This window comes from Dermacentor andersoni, chromosome 1, assembly GCF_023375885.2.
Source record: "Dermacentor andersoni chromosome 1, qqDerAnde1_hic_scaffold, whole genome shotgun sequence".
Classification (NCBI taxonomy): Eukaryota; Metazoa; Arthropoda; class Arachnida; order Ixodida; family Ixodidae; genus Dermacentor; species Dermacentor andersoni.
In genome coordinates, this window is record NC_092814.1 from 127,843,070 (window position 1) to 127,860,591 (window position 17,522).

The 17,522-nt window shown below is 45.8% G+C and overlaps 1 long non-coding RNA gene across 1 annotated transcript in view; it reads left to right on the forward strand.

Annotated features, from left to right (window-relative positions):
* The window catches only part of LOC129380584 (uncharacterized), a 114,678-nt gene extending 106,868 nt beyond the window's left edge, over positions 1 to 7,810 (forward strand). Inside the window, exon 3 of the long non-coding RNA XR_008608736.2 lies at positions 7,526 to 7,810. This is a non-coding gene — a long non-coding RNA (uncharacterized lncRNA). The remainder of the gene's footprint in view (positions 1 to 7,525) is intronic.
* Positions 7,811 to 17,522: the final 9,712 nt, after the last annotated feature.

Below are 17,522 nucleotides of genomic sequence, written 5' to 3' on the forward strand. Positions count from 1 at the left end.
CTAGATAACGTTCTAGTGTTAAACGTTGCCAGTTTCAGATTCCAATGGCTGCCTGTCCGGTCCTGTACGTTGTCATAGGCTCCTTTAATCTCTAAAAAGGCCACATATAACGGCCTGCTTTCTACTTTTGATATTTCAATACTCTGAGTAAGAACAAATAAGTTATCATCCAAACGTCCACCTATTCTGAAGCCATTCTGAAGTTCTCCCATAATGTCATTATTCTCTGCCCATGCTTGCAGCTTTAATTTGAATGCCTGCATTGCTAACCTGTATATTACCGATGTAATGGTCAACGTCTATACGAGTGAATTCTATCATTCTCCCCCTAACCTTTATAAAATAAATTCATTCTGCTTTGTCGCTAACTGTGTGGCATTCGTCTATCTTTTAAAGTTTTTTTTTCCGTTGCTTTCACCAGAGCTTCCTTACTTTTTGGTCCTAGTTCATTAATCAACCTAACGGTAACCTCGTATAGCCCTGTGGCTGTTCGCTTAGGAATTTTCTCTTCGGCTTTCTTCCAGTTGAAATTTGTTATCACCAGCTCCTTTTCCACCTGGGTCTCTTTCATGCTCTTTTTTTCTTCAAATGCAACCTCGTCATTGTCTTGGAAAGATTCAGCCGTTATTTTTCGGATGTAATTTATTGCCGCTTCCCTTTCCAGTTTGTTTCCATCTTCGTCTACGATATGTTGTTGACTTCCTGCCTAATAATTTTATGTGGCTGGAAAATATTCTAGGTGCGGCCTTCTTTTACTCACGTATTTCTGACAAACAACGTTCACTTTCACCTTTTATCTTTGCTTGCACCAGTATTTGAACTATAGACTTTTTCTCCCGATATATTTCGCATTTACTGGCTACTTCATCCTGCGGCAACTGCGCCTTCTTTGCCTTCCTGTGCTCTCGGGATGCTTTCTGTCGTTCGGCTATTGCTTCTCGTATCTCCCTGTTACACCAGCTTTTCGGTTTCCTTTTTTCCTTTCCAACGAACATGTTGTTTCTCTTTCCGCATTTCTGTCGTTTTTACACTTAGAAGCTCACTATATTCCCACTCTTTACTTGGCCATTTGCCAAGTTCTTCCTCTACTCTAGTGACTACATTTGTTATTTGTTCAGCGTTCAAATTTGGACTGACCATTTTGTACTCCTTGCTCTCTTTCGCAACTACATATCCCATTTTCAAACTGGTGCGTTTATGGTCACTCCCTATGCTGCTATACCCTTCCTCATCAATGACCATTTCTCTCAATTTATCATGAATTCCTTCTTTCATCAGACAGTAATCAATGGTCGATTGCCGGTTTCCCACTTCCTACGTGATCTGCCCTTCACACTTAGGCCCTATATTCACGATAACGAGGTTTTGTTGCTCACAAAGGTCTAGCATTGACTTCCCGTTGTTGTCGGTATAGCCATCTAAATCCTGTATGTGGGCATTCATGTCGCCTAATAGGATAATTCCAGCATCATTCCCGAAATCCTTAATATCAGCACTTATGCATTCCACTAAGCCTTTATTCTTCTCTGCGCTATATTTTCCGGTCCACAAATACGTAACGCCCAGCCAAGCTTTTTTTCCCGCTCATTGTACCTGATAACCAAAGATGCTCTTGACATTTTGAATTTACTCTTTTCCATTTGGCTCCCTGATGGATGAGCATTCCGACTCCCCCTCCCTTTCTTTCCGATTTAGTTCTGTTGGACCCTTCCCAAACATAATTCTCAATCACTGGCGGCTCTTCCGAGTCTCTAAGGTGCGTTTCTGTAACCGCATGGACCCCTATTTGTTCACTATTTAACTGCTCCTCAATCTCTGCCCACTTTTCCTTTCTTCTGCCGCCCTGGATGTTTATGTAGCCTACTGCATGACGAGCTCTCTTTCTTCCTTTTCTCCTTTTTATGTTATTGACGGCGATGCTATACTGCGGTTCTCTTAGGAAAGCTTTTTTATTACTAGCTACTCTGGCCTCCTGAGCGCCCGTGGGCCCCCTAAAAAATCAACAGCGCGACCAGGAAGTCGTCAGCCCACTTCTCGTGCAAGCCTTTAATTGAAGTGGATCTCCCCTCGTTGAAAACCACCACACCTACTCACTTCCCTGTTTACTTCGACAACCTCGAAGTCTTTCTCTCGGCTCATTTTCAATATCGCCTTATTAGCAGCCACTACGGCTCTTTGTACGCGACTGTCACGTACAGGCACCTCCGGCACCGTTGCACACCACGATCTGCACCTGAGGGGACAGCTCGCGCAAGTCGTCCACCCCCTTCGCCAAGCGCTGGGCTAGCCCCGTCCCTTTCCTGTTTAGGACGTCATTTAGCCCGCCTGCTACTATGACACGGTTACGCACGTGGGCATTTTCCGCGAGTTTTGCTTTTGCTCGCTCCATGACAGAACCCAGCGTCCGCCCCGGAAATGTCCCTACCACCACTCTTTTATCGCCTTTCACCCTCTCCACAATTGCTTCTGAGCACCTACCCAGCGGATGCGGAGACGTGAGCGCCACCTGGTGGTGCTTCAATGTGGCTTCCCCCGCTTTCCTCCTCGCGCTCTCTTCGCTATCGCAGTCTTTCATCGCCTGCTGCGCTCCGCGTTCACTCTTTCATCCTTCTGTGTACTCGTTCGCTCGATTACGCCGAGATATAGGACGAGGGACGCCGAGGCACGCCGACGCTCAACGCAGGAACGGGTGCCTAAAAAATCGAAATAAGAAATTGGTGAGACTGAGAGAGTGAGATGGCGTGCCCTAGTATCACTGTTGATATCGCCACACGTGATGCGTTTTTGACACAGACGGGGTTCGCCCGCTCGCGCATACTTTATATTCACTGAATTCTCGGCGTCTGATGCATATGACAAATGGCTCTTAGGCGGAGCTATTAACTGCAGTACTTCGAGGCTAAGTCCTACTGCACTTAGCAACACGTACCCTTCCTCTTTCTTGCCTACGCATGCATGGGCGAGGCTAAAGGAAGAACAAACACGACAGTTTTTGGAGCGCGCTTTGCTGCCTTCTGCAAAATATGTTTATGTGGTCAAAATTTGCAAAGCAGCCAGCTGTTCTAAGTGTGCCATCAGTAGAGCAACACGTTACGAGTACTCCTGCTGAATGAACGCTAATCGGATTATTCAATAATTATTCGCGGTATTGATACATTTATGAAGTCTCGTTTTAATTAATGCGATCAGCATTCTTACGATGCTTCAAACACTTTCCGGTGTTTATCCATTTACATCCGGATCTAACCGCTTTTCTATGACGCCAACTTGAGTCAGTGCTACTCTAACAGTGAACCTCTTGGGTCACTTTCTAAGGCAGTGGGAGGCATGGCTTGCGGATGAGGAACAAGACAGCTAGCTGGCTGAGCCGCTCAAGCCAGTGGGGCCCTGGACTAGGGGCTGCACTCACATTTTTCTTTTTTCTTTTTCTTTATTTTTTCGTGTTTTCTCAATAAAGCTTTACTCTCTTGGGAATAGTACACGTGCGAGTTCTCGTTGCAAGTGGGCGAAGAGCCCGCTTCCTAGCACGCTTACTAGCACCGGGTGTGTGCTGCTCTTCATGGTTATCATCGCAACATATAAGATATATCATCACCATGCAATTACACAGCCATCATAAAATAAATTGTTAATCACATTAACATTGCCAATCATCTTCAAAAATACATGCACTGCCAATTTTTAACCACGTTTACTACTCTATACCCCCCCCCCCCCAAAAAAAAAAAAAACTCTAGTATAGCAGCTGCGATGCCATAGATGTATATCGTCAGTTTACTATCGTCAAAAAAAAGAAAAAGGCCATAAGATTAGCTTGACAACAACCACACCCCTGCAGATAACGAGCCGCGAATTAATCAATAGGTATTTCATGGGAACGCAACTTTTGCATTCGATTGTGAATGCATGGCTCCGCGTAACGCACCACAATGTGTATTCCAACGTCAGCTGCGCGGCAAATTGGGTCACATTCCCATTATTATTTGCGCAGCTCTTCACGGGAGTTGCTGGAACGTGGAGGTCATACGAACAGAGAAAAATTAGAGATAATCTTGCAGCCTAGGTGAATGGCATGGATTTGAGAGGTGCAATGTCCATATCGCACCTCCCCCACCTTGTTCGCGACAGGAACGTCTATATCTCTGTTCTTTGTAGTCAAGTGTTCGACGAAAACTAGTCTGGCGAGGAAACGTATTGGTAAAAAAAAAAAAAAAACGTGCACTCGCGAGTGCACGTTTTTTTGCCATCTCTGTTCTATACGGCACGCGTATAGGCTTCCCAAAAAAATCAAGTTTTTCTTTTTCGTGATTTCTGTGTGTCTGAAATTTCGTGAGCAGCTGCACTGTACGCTCAGAAAGCAGACAGACGTTATTATGACACGAAGTTGCGCGACATCGGCGAACTTGGGTTTTGAAGAGGTGTCATATAAGGCACGCGTGTGTGTGACCGCCTCACTCAGCCGCCCTTTAATGCATAAGTCAGATCACGTAGACGGAAAAAAGAGCCGTTTGTAAAATAAAGTTGATCTCCCTCTCTCCTTTGCTTTGCTTGTGCGTCGAGCACGTGAGCATGCACGAAGTCAGGCTTTTTAATATCCAACGCTGAGCGCCGAGTACATCGGCTGAAATTTTCTGCAAACCACTCAGGTGGCCGAAACTATTCGGTGCAGTTCTTCCGCATGCAGGACATTTAGAGTACGTTGTCAGTACATCACGACTAAACATCCACGCGAGGGAAGCTTTTGTACGTGGCTTGTATAATTAGCATTCTGGCACTGCAAATATCCGATGAACGCCTATTCAAGGTCAGCGCCATTTACCTGCGTTTTTTATTATGTTTTGTGAGAGCTATTTAACTACCTAACGGCACTTACTGAGGGTTTCATTGAACAGTCAAAGGCACCTACACATTGCTGAACAAAAATGAACTGTGATGACATTATATATTTTATTATTTCAAGTAAACTGATAAGTAAATTAGAGAGTTCTCGGAGTTCATTTTGTAGATTTCGGAGTTTCGGTACTTTTCAAATGCATGAAAAGTGATTGCTCTTGAGTAAAGCCCTCCGCGAAGGTATTTTTTTCCCACTTGGTAGCGTCTTACCATAAGAACTGATTCGTTAATGCACTGCAGGCAATCCTGAAGCTTTCCTTATATAGCATGATTCCACTAACCGCCCCACATCACGGCAGTACTTCTGCAACTAGGCTCAGAAAAGTGTCAGCAATTTTCCTCGTCAACAGTGTAAAACATACACTACAGTCGACATAGGCATCATTGATGCGTTTGTCCGCCTACTCATCGTTCCATGCAAGAGCACTCTGATATCCGGATAAAAAGGAAATGAAGCTTCCGAGCAGTCGAAATGCCTGTTTGGACCTCGAAGAAGTCTCTCAAAGATGGCGAGGAAGAACAGCAAGAGTTCGCAAGTGAGAAGGTGAAGGTGTGGAACGGGCTCCCATTTGAATGAAACACTCTCGTAATTACGTCCAATACCCGCAGCGCTCCTTTTGAAAACAATGTGAAGGTGGTAACTAGCTTTATTTTGGTTTGAATTCACAGTGGTGATGTTTGTATGTAGTACGTCTGCTCTTCCATGTCTCCGAAATCACTAGTATCCACGTTTTGTGCACCGATACTTACCAAATGCGCATTCTCCATTGGACCCGGAATTATAAAAAATGTGGGGTTTTACGTGCCAAAACCACTTTCTGATTATGAGGCACGCCGTAGTGGAGGACTCCGGAAATTTCGACCACGTGTGGTTCTTTACCGTGCACCTAAATCTAAGTACACGGGTGTTTTCGCATTTCGCCCCCATCGAAATGCGCACACGGAATTATAGTCTCTGGCTATGGGTTCAAACACATTAATGCAAACGTCGTCAATATGTATATGAATAAAATTCAATTCAAAGTATAGGCTGCGTTTCACTTCTGTCTGACCGCAGATTAAATTAATTTTGGCATTTTACCAGCCAAAACCACGGTATGACTACGAGGTACGCCGTAGTGGGGAGTCTCCGCATTAATTTTGTCCGCCTGGCTTTTTTTTTTTAACAAGCACCAAATGCTCGGTACACGAGCGTTCTTGCATTACGCCCCCATTATAATGCGGCAGCCGCGACTGGGATTGAACCCGTGGCCTCGAGCTCGGCACAGCAACGCCACATCCACTGAACCGTGTACTGCGGCGGGTTGTCTGAACGCAAGCGAGCGTTCCTTAGTAGGTGTCCTGTATCGGTAGCGTGCTGGGTGCTTTGCGACAGCCACTTTTTTCTTCCCCGGTTTTATTCATGGCAGCATATACAGAACCATGTGAACAGTACTGAGCACTGTTTTGATGTCAATATGGAGGCCTTGCTCCACCACCACGTTCACACAGAACGCTTTTCTGTCTATATTGCTAGCGCCGGTTCGTGGCCACTGCAAAGGCACAATGCGCAGTGCTTTTCGAAGTAGACCACGCCTCTGCGAGATTTATCATATCGGCCGGCCTTATATTCCGTAATTAAATGACACGCTCGCCCCGATAAGCCGGAACGTGTCCACAAATATGCCCGACAACGTTGTCTGTAGACTCGGTACTGACATGAGCGACGCGCGCGCATTCTGCAGTTTACAGTTTTGCAGAACCTTGAAAAAGTGACAAGTCCGTAAACATATAGCCGAGGTTACCATAGCGGAAGTCGGCATAGCGGGAATAACCGGGCTGAAGAGATGATTGCGCAATTGAGTCCACCACTTTCTTTAAAAACTAACCGCAGTGACCTCAGGGTCCAAGCAAGTGCCACAGATTTATTTATTTATTTATTTATTTATTTATTTATTTATTTATTTATTTATTTATTTATTTATTTGACGTACTGCAGCGCAATAAGCGCTATAGCAGGAGTGGGTTAACAAAGGGAATTATACACAGCAATATACCTTACAGCGATAATGATGATGCGCTGAGACCATACATCTTGGATGGCGGATGCAAAACTTCGGGATGGGCATGAGTGAATAGACCCAGGTAAGGAATTCCAGTTTTCTATGGAACGAGGAGAAAAGCTGAATTTAAACATGTTAAACAGATGGTTCTCGCAAGAGCAGCTAACCAGCAATTTTCTTTTTCTTTATCTTCGTGTCCCCTTGGCCGATAGAAGTGTAAAAATAATGATAGCCTGCCAAATGCCCGTAGAAGCGGACTTGCGTTATTGACGATATTTTTCTAGAGCAAAAATACTGAGTCCACTTTGATGACTTCATGGCGGTGATCTAGCCTCAACTTCATCTACAAGGCAAGACTGGATTCGTGCTTCTAGGTCCGGGCGTTCATAACTTGAAGGTAAACCTGATTATGTCACATACTCCATAGATTATTCAAAACCAACTGGCGACACAGCACTTTTCATAGTCAGTTCTTATCGCCAACAGACCTATTACGGGCCTTTTCCATTTTCCCTCTGTTCAGGGCAGCAAACCACACATATTTATCTGGTTAACCTCCCCACCTTTCCTTTGTTTCTCTCTCTTCCCAGTGTTCGATCAAGCGGCACGAATACGTGCGCACAGCGACATCTCCATGTACATGGACCAAGTGACAGCGATCGTCTCGCAGGCCGGTATAATGTAAGGATTCCTCCCCGCTCGCGCTGGAGGACCGCACTGCTCAGCTCGAACCTGACAGCGCAACTCTGGGCCGTCCAGCGAGCCGAGGAAGCCGCTTCGAGACAAGGTCTCGGAACGGCGTCCACGGCGGGTGCCCAGCCCCACTAAAAAGACGCCGGACTCGAATCTCCTTGATTTGAAAATAAAGTTTACGCTCTCTCTCTCTCTCTCTCTCTCTCTCTCTCTCTCGTTCAAGAGAAACTCTTTGTGGGAAGATAGAGAGTTCTGCCGGCGTGCATATGCGAGCGCTGACATGCTACTCTACATGGGGAAGTGGGAGGGTATTCAGAGATACCAGCGTAGAGTGGAAAAGAGAAAACAAAAAATAAAATGAGCGAGTAAGCCTGATAACGACATTCAAGGTAAGAAGATGGCCAAAAATTCAGGATTTTCTATATCATGAAGTGAACCTTGCGTAAAGCTTTCCGAGAAAGCAAATTCCTGAGAGGTATCGGAACAATAAATGCAATGCCCGCCGCGGTATTAATTGGCAGGGAATAGGACCTAGCATGTCACATAACGTTAGCGGAGCGTGACAAATCATGTCTATTTGGGGCTCAGCACAAAATATCTCGTCGTGACGCGCAGCCATCCAAGCAATATGTGTTCCACTGCCTCTACGTGACCACAGTTATCACAGTAGGGGTCAGTGGCATGTCCTATGCGACACATGCAGATAACTGTTCTTGAATACCACGCTCAGTCCAAGCCGGTATGGTACAATCTCCCTCACTGACGAGGATGTAGCCGACGAAGCGCGAAAAGGAATAGCATATAGAATCGTTTAACTATCCCGGCCTGAAATTTGTTCAGGTAAAACCTTTTTTTGCTTGCCAAAACACTAAAGGTAGCGCTTTGCTGCGGTAATTCTCTAGCTATAGGGGCGTGTGAATATTCGAAACTTTCAAATAGCGATTCGAATATTGTCCGATTCGATTCAGTCATCGAATCGAATGGTCCCGATTCGGAAATATGAACATTTTTTAACGGGTTTCTAATATTTAAAATCGACCAGTAATGTTAAAAACTCGGTGACCAAGCATCAAATTGGAGCGAAAATTCGGATAAATTTCTTCTGGGCCGCCATGGTAGACGCAAAAGAGAATTTACGCTGTCTAGCACGGGGCAGGCTGCTAACCTTCAGTCATTCGCACTCACCATTAAGTCCTGAGTAAGCAAATAAACTGCTCATTGGTTGCTAATGTTCCATTTGTACGTTTAACGCAAAACTATTTATAACATGCAGGAGATGCAGCGATGGCGTAGATGTAGATCATCCGCCTCGCGTGCAATAGGACCTTGGTTCGAATCCCGGTACCGCACAATTTTCCACCGGATCAAAAAAAAACGGCGTGTTTATAATATTGCATAAACAGGCCTGGAGTGCGGCCCGACCCCTGTGACCAGAACCGGCAACGCACTCCCACACCAGGCCACCCTGGTGAAGTACTTGGCCACAACCTCCTATATGACTACAACAATCAAACCCCGGCCCCTCAGTCCCCAGCAGCTGCGAAGCAACTGACCACGGCGGCGGTCAGACCTGTGACGGAGCAGAGGGTGCTAAGATTCTCTGTATCCGGACAAGCCGCCATTAGAATCTCCACCTGGCAACGTTTAACGTTTGAACGTTATCTAGTGAGGCGAGTCTAGCAGTGCTATTGGAGGAATTAGCAGGCATTCATTGGGATATAATAGAGCTCAGTGAGGCTAGGAGGACAAATGAAGCATATACAGTGCTAAAAAGCGGGCACGTCCTGTACTACCGGGGCTTAGCGGAGAGACGATAACTAGGAGTCGGATTCCTGATTAATAAGGATATAGCTAGTGACATACAGGAACTCTATAGCATTAACGAGTGGGTGGCAGGTCTTGTTGTGAAACTTAATAAGAGGTACAAATTGAAGGTCGTGCAGGTCTATGCGCCTACATCCAGTCATGATGACCACGAATTCGAAAGCTTCTATGAAGGCATAGAATCGGCGATGGGTAAAGTCAAAAGAAAATACACTATACTGATGACCGATTTCAATGCCAGGGTAGGCAAGAAGCAGGCTGGAGACAAGTCAGTGGAGGAATATGGCATAGGCTCCAGGAATGGCAGGGGAGAGTTATTAGTAGAGTTTGCGAAACGGAATAATTTGCGGATAATGAACACCTTCTTCCGCAAGCGGGATACCCAAAGGGGACGTGGAGGAGCCCGAATGGCGAGACTAGAAATGAAATAGACCTCATACTCTGAGATAACCCTGGCATCATACAAAATGTGGACGTGCTCGGCAAGGTGCGCTGCAGTGACGATAGGATGGTAAGAGCTCGAATTAGCCTAGACTTGAGGAGGGAACGGAAGAAACTGGTACATCAGAAGCCGATCAATGGGTTAGCGGTAAGAGGGAAAATAGAGGAATTCCGGATAAAGCTACAGAACAGGTATTCGGCCTTAACTCAGGAAGGGTACCTTAGTGTTGAAGCAATGAACGACAATCTTACGGGCATCATTAAGGAGTGTGCAATAGAAGTCGGTAATAACTTCGCTAGACAGGATACCAGTAAGCTATCGCAGGAGACGAAAGATCTGATTAAGAAACGCCAATATATGAAAGCCTCTAAGCCTACAGCTAAAACAGAACTGGCAGAACTTTCGAAGTTAATCAGCAAGCGTAAGATAGCTGGCATAAAGAAGTATAATATGGATAGAATTGAGCATGCTCTCAGGAACGGAGGAAGCCTAAAAGCAGTGAAGAAGGAACTAGGAATAGGCAATAATCATATGTATGCGCTAAGAGACAAAGCCGGCAATATCGTTACTAATATCATTACTAATACAGCGAAATGCGAAGGTTGTGGGATCGTTCCCCACCCGCGGCAAGCTGTTTTTTCATCCACTTTTATTTCCATTAATTTATCGTTTCTTTATTTCATTTATTTAGCACAAGTAATTTCCCCTATGTTGTCTTTGGTGTCAGTGTTTGCTGGCTTCTTATGATATGACTAATAAAAATCGGGCCCCTCGGTTAACCCCCTTTCTTCTCGTTTATTACTAATACGGATAAGATAGTTCAAGTGGCTGAGGAGTTCTACAGAGATTTATCAGTACCAGTGGCACCCACGATGATAATGGAAGAGGGAATTTGACATCCCACAAATAACGCCGGAAGAAGTAAAGAAAGCCTTGGGAGCTATGCAAAGGGCGAAGGCAGCTAGGGAGCATCAGGTTACAGCAGATTTGTTGAAGGATGGTGGGCAGATTGTTCTAGAAAAACTGGCTGCCCTGTATACGCAATGCCTCATGACCTCTAGCGTACCGGAATCTTGGAAGAACGCCAATATAATCTTAATCCATAAGAAAGAAGAGAACTGATTGGGTGAGGGAACAAACGCGAGTTAATGACATCTTAGTTGAAATCAAGAAAAAGAAATGGGCATGGGCAGGGCATGTAATGAGGAGGGAAGATAACCGGTGGTCATTAAGAGTTACGGACTGGATTACAAGGGAAGGGAAGCGTAGCAGGGGGCGGCAGAAATTTAGGCGGGCGGATGAGATCAAGAAGTCTACAGGGACAACATGGCCACAATTAGCACATGACCGGGTATGGTAGAGGCCTTCGCCCTGCAGTGGGCGTAGCCAGGCTGCTGCTGCTGATGATAATGATTTATAACATACAACACGATGACAAAATCTTGCTGACGTTGTGAAGAAACTAGGATGTAAAGGTCGTTTTAAATTGATGGTCGGCTGTTTATTATTGGAATAATATTTGATAATCGAATCGACTTGATTCGTTTCTGGCGCTATTCGATTCGTATTCGATTCGGTCTCGAAAAGTCCTGTTTGTGCATACCTCTATAATTTTTCATTTATGATGGATCACAGTTTCGTGTCATTTGAGAAAAATATATAAGTAATATAGAATTAAACCCTGGAAAGCGCATATACTATAAAGGGTATTTTTTTAGCTGCATCAAGTTTTTAACAATTGCCTGTGGCAGACAGTACAATTCTAACCCTTTATCTAAATTACTCGATGAGGCAGCCATTGCTTCTACGTGAAATCAAAACACTTAATTAAATAATGAACACAATTACGCGAATTCACAATTAATTGCTTTACGACAAATATTTCAGTCTATGAATTACAGCCGGTGAGCTCACAAATCGTATCCACTCGAAACGAATTATCAGGACCGTACCAGTTTCGAGATATCAATTTTAGAAGTGTCCAACGAAATGCATTGGTGTTTAAGTTACTTTTAGAGCGCAGCTCTTAGGCGCCCGTTCCTGCGGCGAGCGTCGGTGTCAGCGTAACCGATCAAAGGATGAAAGGGCGAACGCGCAGTGCAGCGGAGGATGAAAGACGCGAGGAGGAAAGCGAAGGAGGAGGGTGCAGCGGAACCATGAGGCGAAAAGCGGAGAAGAAGGGTATGGCGAAAGCGCGAGAAGAAAAGCGTAGTGCGGCGGGCGCCAGAGTAGCGCGCGTCATCTGGGGGGCTGCGGAGGCTGCTGTGAATCGCGCCCACCCGTCGCCCACGCGTTGCTTCTCGCGATCTCCCGATTAGCCAGGCAGACGCGACACACTTCCCTCCGTTTGGAACGTGCCGCGCGAGACAGATTGTCCGCGCCAGCCAATATGTCGGGAAATGAAAGCACGTATAGAGCTGCGCTCAAATTTCGCATTAGGCAGTATCGTAATCGTCGGTGAACGTTTTAAAAGAAGACGCTGTTTTATGTATTGAAGAGCAAACGTGACTGGAACAGCAGTGTATTTCGTCGGACACTGAAAATCAATGTCTCGAAACTGGTGCAGTCCAGAGAATTCGTTCCAAGTGGATACGCCTTGCGAACTCACCAGCTGCAATTCCTAGATTAAAAGATGTACCGTAAAGCAAATAATTTTTAATTCGCTTAATTGTGTTAATTATTCAATTAAGTATCTTGATTTCACGTAGAAGTAATGGTCGCCTCATCCAGTAATTTATATCAAAGGTTAGACTTATGCTACCTGCCACAGGCAATTTATAAAAAATTGTTGCAGCTAACAAATAACTGCCAATATATAAAGTATATGCGGTCTATATGTCAGGCTGTATCCGCACCTGCTCCGGCGACTCGGATACGCAGACACAACTCTCCTCGCCCGGTGATCCACTTTCGTTCCGCTAGCTTACCCTTACTAATACCCTCTCCACTCCTGCGTGCTTCTCGCTTCTCCTCAGCCGGTCAGATTAAGAAAACCTGTCGCAGTAGGCAATGCGATTCGCTTTAAAACCAAAGGGAGCGCCTGCAAACAAGGAAACCGTTTGATTAGGCTGTTCAGAAAACGTTCCTGGTTCCCGCCCACGTTTTCGTCGGCAGTTATGTAAGTTTGACGTCAGGAGATTTGAATAAAATCACAATGGAATATTTTTACGATGTAGCCCCCAGTCAATTAACCGCAGGCGTCAAACAGTACATGAACTTAGGAGCAGACATTCGGCGAATAAATCCTCGTATGCTACCTGAAGGCGATGATGATGAAATATTACTTTAATAAAGGAAATAGGGAAATGAAACTGAAAGAAAATATAATTTACTAGCCCAATCCTTGACATCCGCATAACGGGTGCAGTACTCTACTAATTGAGCTACGCCGACAGCCTTCCCTCCGTCCATTTTCGGTAATGCTATATGAATCAACCTAGCCCTAGGAGTGGTTGCCAGCGCCGCTGGTGGCGATTTATGTGAACGAGGAACGCCCATTAAACCGCAGGCACCACGTAGTACGGAGGAGCAGGTAATTGTCTAAAGAAACACGCAACCTCCTCCCAACCCCGTCCACAAAAAAAAAGATAGTTGAAATAAAAAACACTAGAGAAAAAAAAAGATGAAAGCGTGCGTGAACATACTTCTACCTGTCCCTGAATATGGCTAAGACATCGTCATGCAGTAAACATTTTTGAACCTGTAGTGAAAATGCCGCACTTGCAAGGCATGGGAAGAAAGAAGAATGATGATGAAAGACTGCAGAGAAAGGCAACAACTACATTTCGTCCCACTATCAGTGGTACCATTGTTCCGCGGAAATTTCAGAGGAAGAGAAGAGAAAGAAGAAGAAATGGCAGCGTCCACGGATGGCGACGAAAACAGCGCCAGTTACCAAGGTTCAAATGAAAATGACGAGCGCAGATGTTCAGGCAAGTGGGCAGAGCAATTGCATTCAAGTAATTCGGGATACGTGGCATTTTGAACACGGCGCCTCGAAACCTGTGCTGGTCATGTCAAGTTAAAAAGCATCTTACTCGTAGTAGCACGCGCAGTTCGACTGTTGATAGTTGTCTTATACAGGGTCAAGAATTAGGCCCGAGTGCCATCTTCGAGCAAGGCACTTAGCGTTGCCTTCTCTTCACGCGTTAAGGAAACTGCAGTCGTGACTCGCCCGTTCATTCGCACGAACTCTTTTTTTTTTTTTAATCTAAAGAACATAGCGCAACGTTCCCTCAAAGAAACGCAAGAAAAGCTTCCATTTCCTCGAATAAACTGAACATGCGATTTCGGCCGTGGATCGTATTTTAATTAATTGACAAACTGTGTCTTCGTCACATTAAGAGAACAGAAGGGAACAATACAGTCACCACCGGTTCGATGAACACACAATGCCCCGGAATGTTCGAGCAGCTACTGCCGGCGTCGCTTTGTAACCTCGTATAAGTGTGTCAATGAATATATGCTAACTGTACGTATAGCAGTCCGAACTCTGATTTCCACACACGGCGCATGGCCGAGCTTGCGTACGCGTTATGTAAGACGAACGCCGGACGCAGGACACTCCGACAGTGACAAGGCAAGCGATAAGGAGCGCGGGCTCTGGCGTTGGGTGAAGCGCAAGAACTCGTGGTTACGTCCACGTTTCTCGCGGTCGCCATCAGAGCGCGTTCTACTCAACTGGGTACTGTGCCTGATCACGTTCGTGGGCGTCGTCACAGTGAGCATGCTGTTCGTGCTCATGAAAGTCTACCAGAATTCGCGGTTCGGACCCAAGGACCGGCAGCTGGCGGAGCTGTACAGCCTCATCACAACGGATGGGTACAAGTCCGACGACGGCCTAAACGACGCTCTCTTGGAGCATATCACCAACGACGACATGGCCCTCATGGTCCGGTAAGCGCCGGCCGAGGCAACTATCTTGTCGTCTCTGATTGGCTCACGTGACGGCTACTCCCTCTCTGACTGGCTCAAAAAAAAAAAAAAACGCCAACAAGGCTGGAGTTTATAGTGTCTAGGGGATGTATTTGCGGACGGTCACCTTCGACGATATCACTTTCAGTGCGCGCCTATTGCTGGTTGAGCACTACGTCACGCGAAATGTATAGCATCGCCTTAAGTAATCGTCACAGAATACGCCGCCAGAATGTCACCCCGGCTCATGGGTCTTTGTCCTTGGTGCGATGGTGCCAGCGTGACGCAAGGAGGACCGCCAGATCAACTTCATGGGCGCTGTTATTCCGAGCGACTTTCAAATGCAGCGTGCGGGCGTTGGGGAAACAATTGTTCGTCTAGCTATCACAGGAACTCCTTTATTCAAAATTTCGTGGTTGTACTCGGAAAATCGAAGGTGGGCTTCCAACTGCTCCGATGTATTAGCCATTTCACAGTAAGAACTTATAAAGTTAATTGACGACAATCAGCTCGTTGCGCGCATAACTGCCCAAGCTACTCATTTGGAGGTTCGCAATACAACACTGGAATTGTAAACTGTTGGCTAATCCTACACCAATGAGATGGAATCAACGAAATGAGACCTGGATACAATCATTAAAGTTGTACAACCGTGTGAGCGCGTTACAGGTAAAAATTGTCCTAAAATAGAGGCATGTGTTATTCTGTTCATTATAATCTATGTCAAGTGTACATTTGCTTGTGTTCCCTATGTATTATAATACCGCTATTTTGTTCTACTTACTCGGTATTATATCATTGCACACTGTGTTTTATTTAGTACAAATGCTGTCTGATGTGTACTCCCGATGCGAAAGCCTTGTCAGGAAACATACGTGTTTCCTTTTGCCACGCCTCTTGGACATACCTACAACATTGTATTTAAGTACGAAATAAAGATTGATTGATGGATAACAAAATAGGTGTAAAATAAATTGTTTTACGCGGCTCATTCATTCTTTTCGTCACTTGGATTTCTATGTTGGCATGCCCACAATCGTCTGAAGATGAATGTTAGGAGCATAAAAGACAGTGTTCACGTCTTCGAAAAAGAGCACGAAGCGAGCCTCATGTGTTGAAAATTCGAGGCCGTCTTTGTACCATGAAAACGCGCCGCTATAAGAATGTGCCAGTAGCGTTATATATATATATATATATATATATATATATATATATATATATATATATATATATATATATATATATATATATATATATGTATTATAATTTCTGCGCACAGCACTTATACGCTAGAAAAACTGGTAATTCCGCCCGAATGACGAAGCACTACAGCAATAGCCCCTCGGAGGGTGTTTAACAACACACGGGGGCGACATGACGCGACGCCGCACGCGACATGCTGCTGCGTAATAGAAACAGCGCCGTGGCAGCTACCAGGCGTCTCACAAAGCTGGCGTGATGAAGAGCGCCGCCAGCGGCGTTGCAAGCGTCTCACCTGGATGGTGCACGAGTCGAGACCGAAGGTAAACCGTCGGCGTTCGTATATATAGCCGGTATGGTATGTGCACAGTTGCTCAGCAGTAACACTGATGTGTTTAGTGCGCACAACGCTCATGCCAGCAGCAGAAGGCAGAGCACTGCCCTGACTTCGCTATAGAGCCGATTGAGTGGAGCGGTGCGGTGTGTCCACTCGGCCTCGTCGTTTCTGCAGCCAAATGCACTGCGTGTTTCTGAAGATTCGCTAACCGTCCACGCGCGGGTCGCGCATGCGCCGTCAATAGCGTGACAGCACGACGGCGGCGCCTCGAGTGGCCGTATAATTCCTATCGCAACAATTTTCGCAGAAGTGTTTGTGCGTTCGTCGAGCTTTGGTTCAAGCACGGCACGAGGTTACGTAAAAAATGATATCCAACGTGAGATTGAACCAACCAACCACTATGCAGCTTTAGGTGCAGCCGCATTCTAACCAGTACCTGACGGCCGCTTTGCGCAAGCGCCCGAGCCCATAAAAATTATGCAGAAATCATCGAATATTATTGTCGAAGTAAGCAAAGCTTCTAGTTCAACTGTCATAGCAGCCTCTCGCCCACCGTCGAGATTCTCGTTAATTGGCTAAAGCTGCTACACGAGCTGCGTCATCCTTAACTGTTTGACGGTCGGATACTCGGATACATTTGGAGTCATATTTGTAGTGTTACACAACGCTAACTCAGATTGCCAGTGTAACAAACGCGGCTGAGGCGCATCCCTTTTGCCGTGAGCCCGCGACCACACGCAGGCGTAGTGAAGTTCGGAGTCCGAGCGGCCACGAAGGTTCCATGGCTGGTGCCGTGCCAGGTGCCGGGAGAAAAATCCAGAGCGACGTCCGAGCGAAGAGAAAAACAAGCTTTATGTACAAATTTCCATGATGATGGTGTACAGGAACAGCTCCATGATTCTCGGAGCACACTACATCTGTCAAAGTCTTTACATGTCCGAGCACACCCACAACACTGAATCCCCGATTTTTAAGCAGTTCATTTTCCACTTTCGCTCGTCGAGGGAATTCAATACCGTCCTCCACGGCCAATTGGAACTGTCGCACAGATTGCAAAACCCCACCCATTGTGTCGCACCACCCCACCGGACTCTGCCTCTGGTGTCCAACCTTCGACCTGCCCTCGATGTAATGAAGATGTACTTTCATATGAAATCGGGATCAGCGCTGTTCCCAC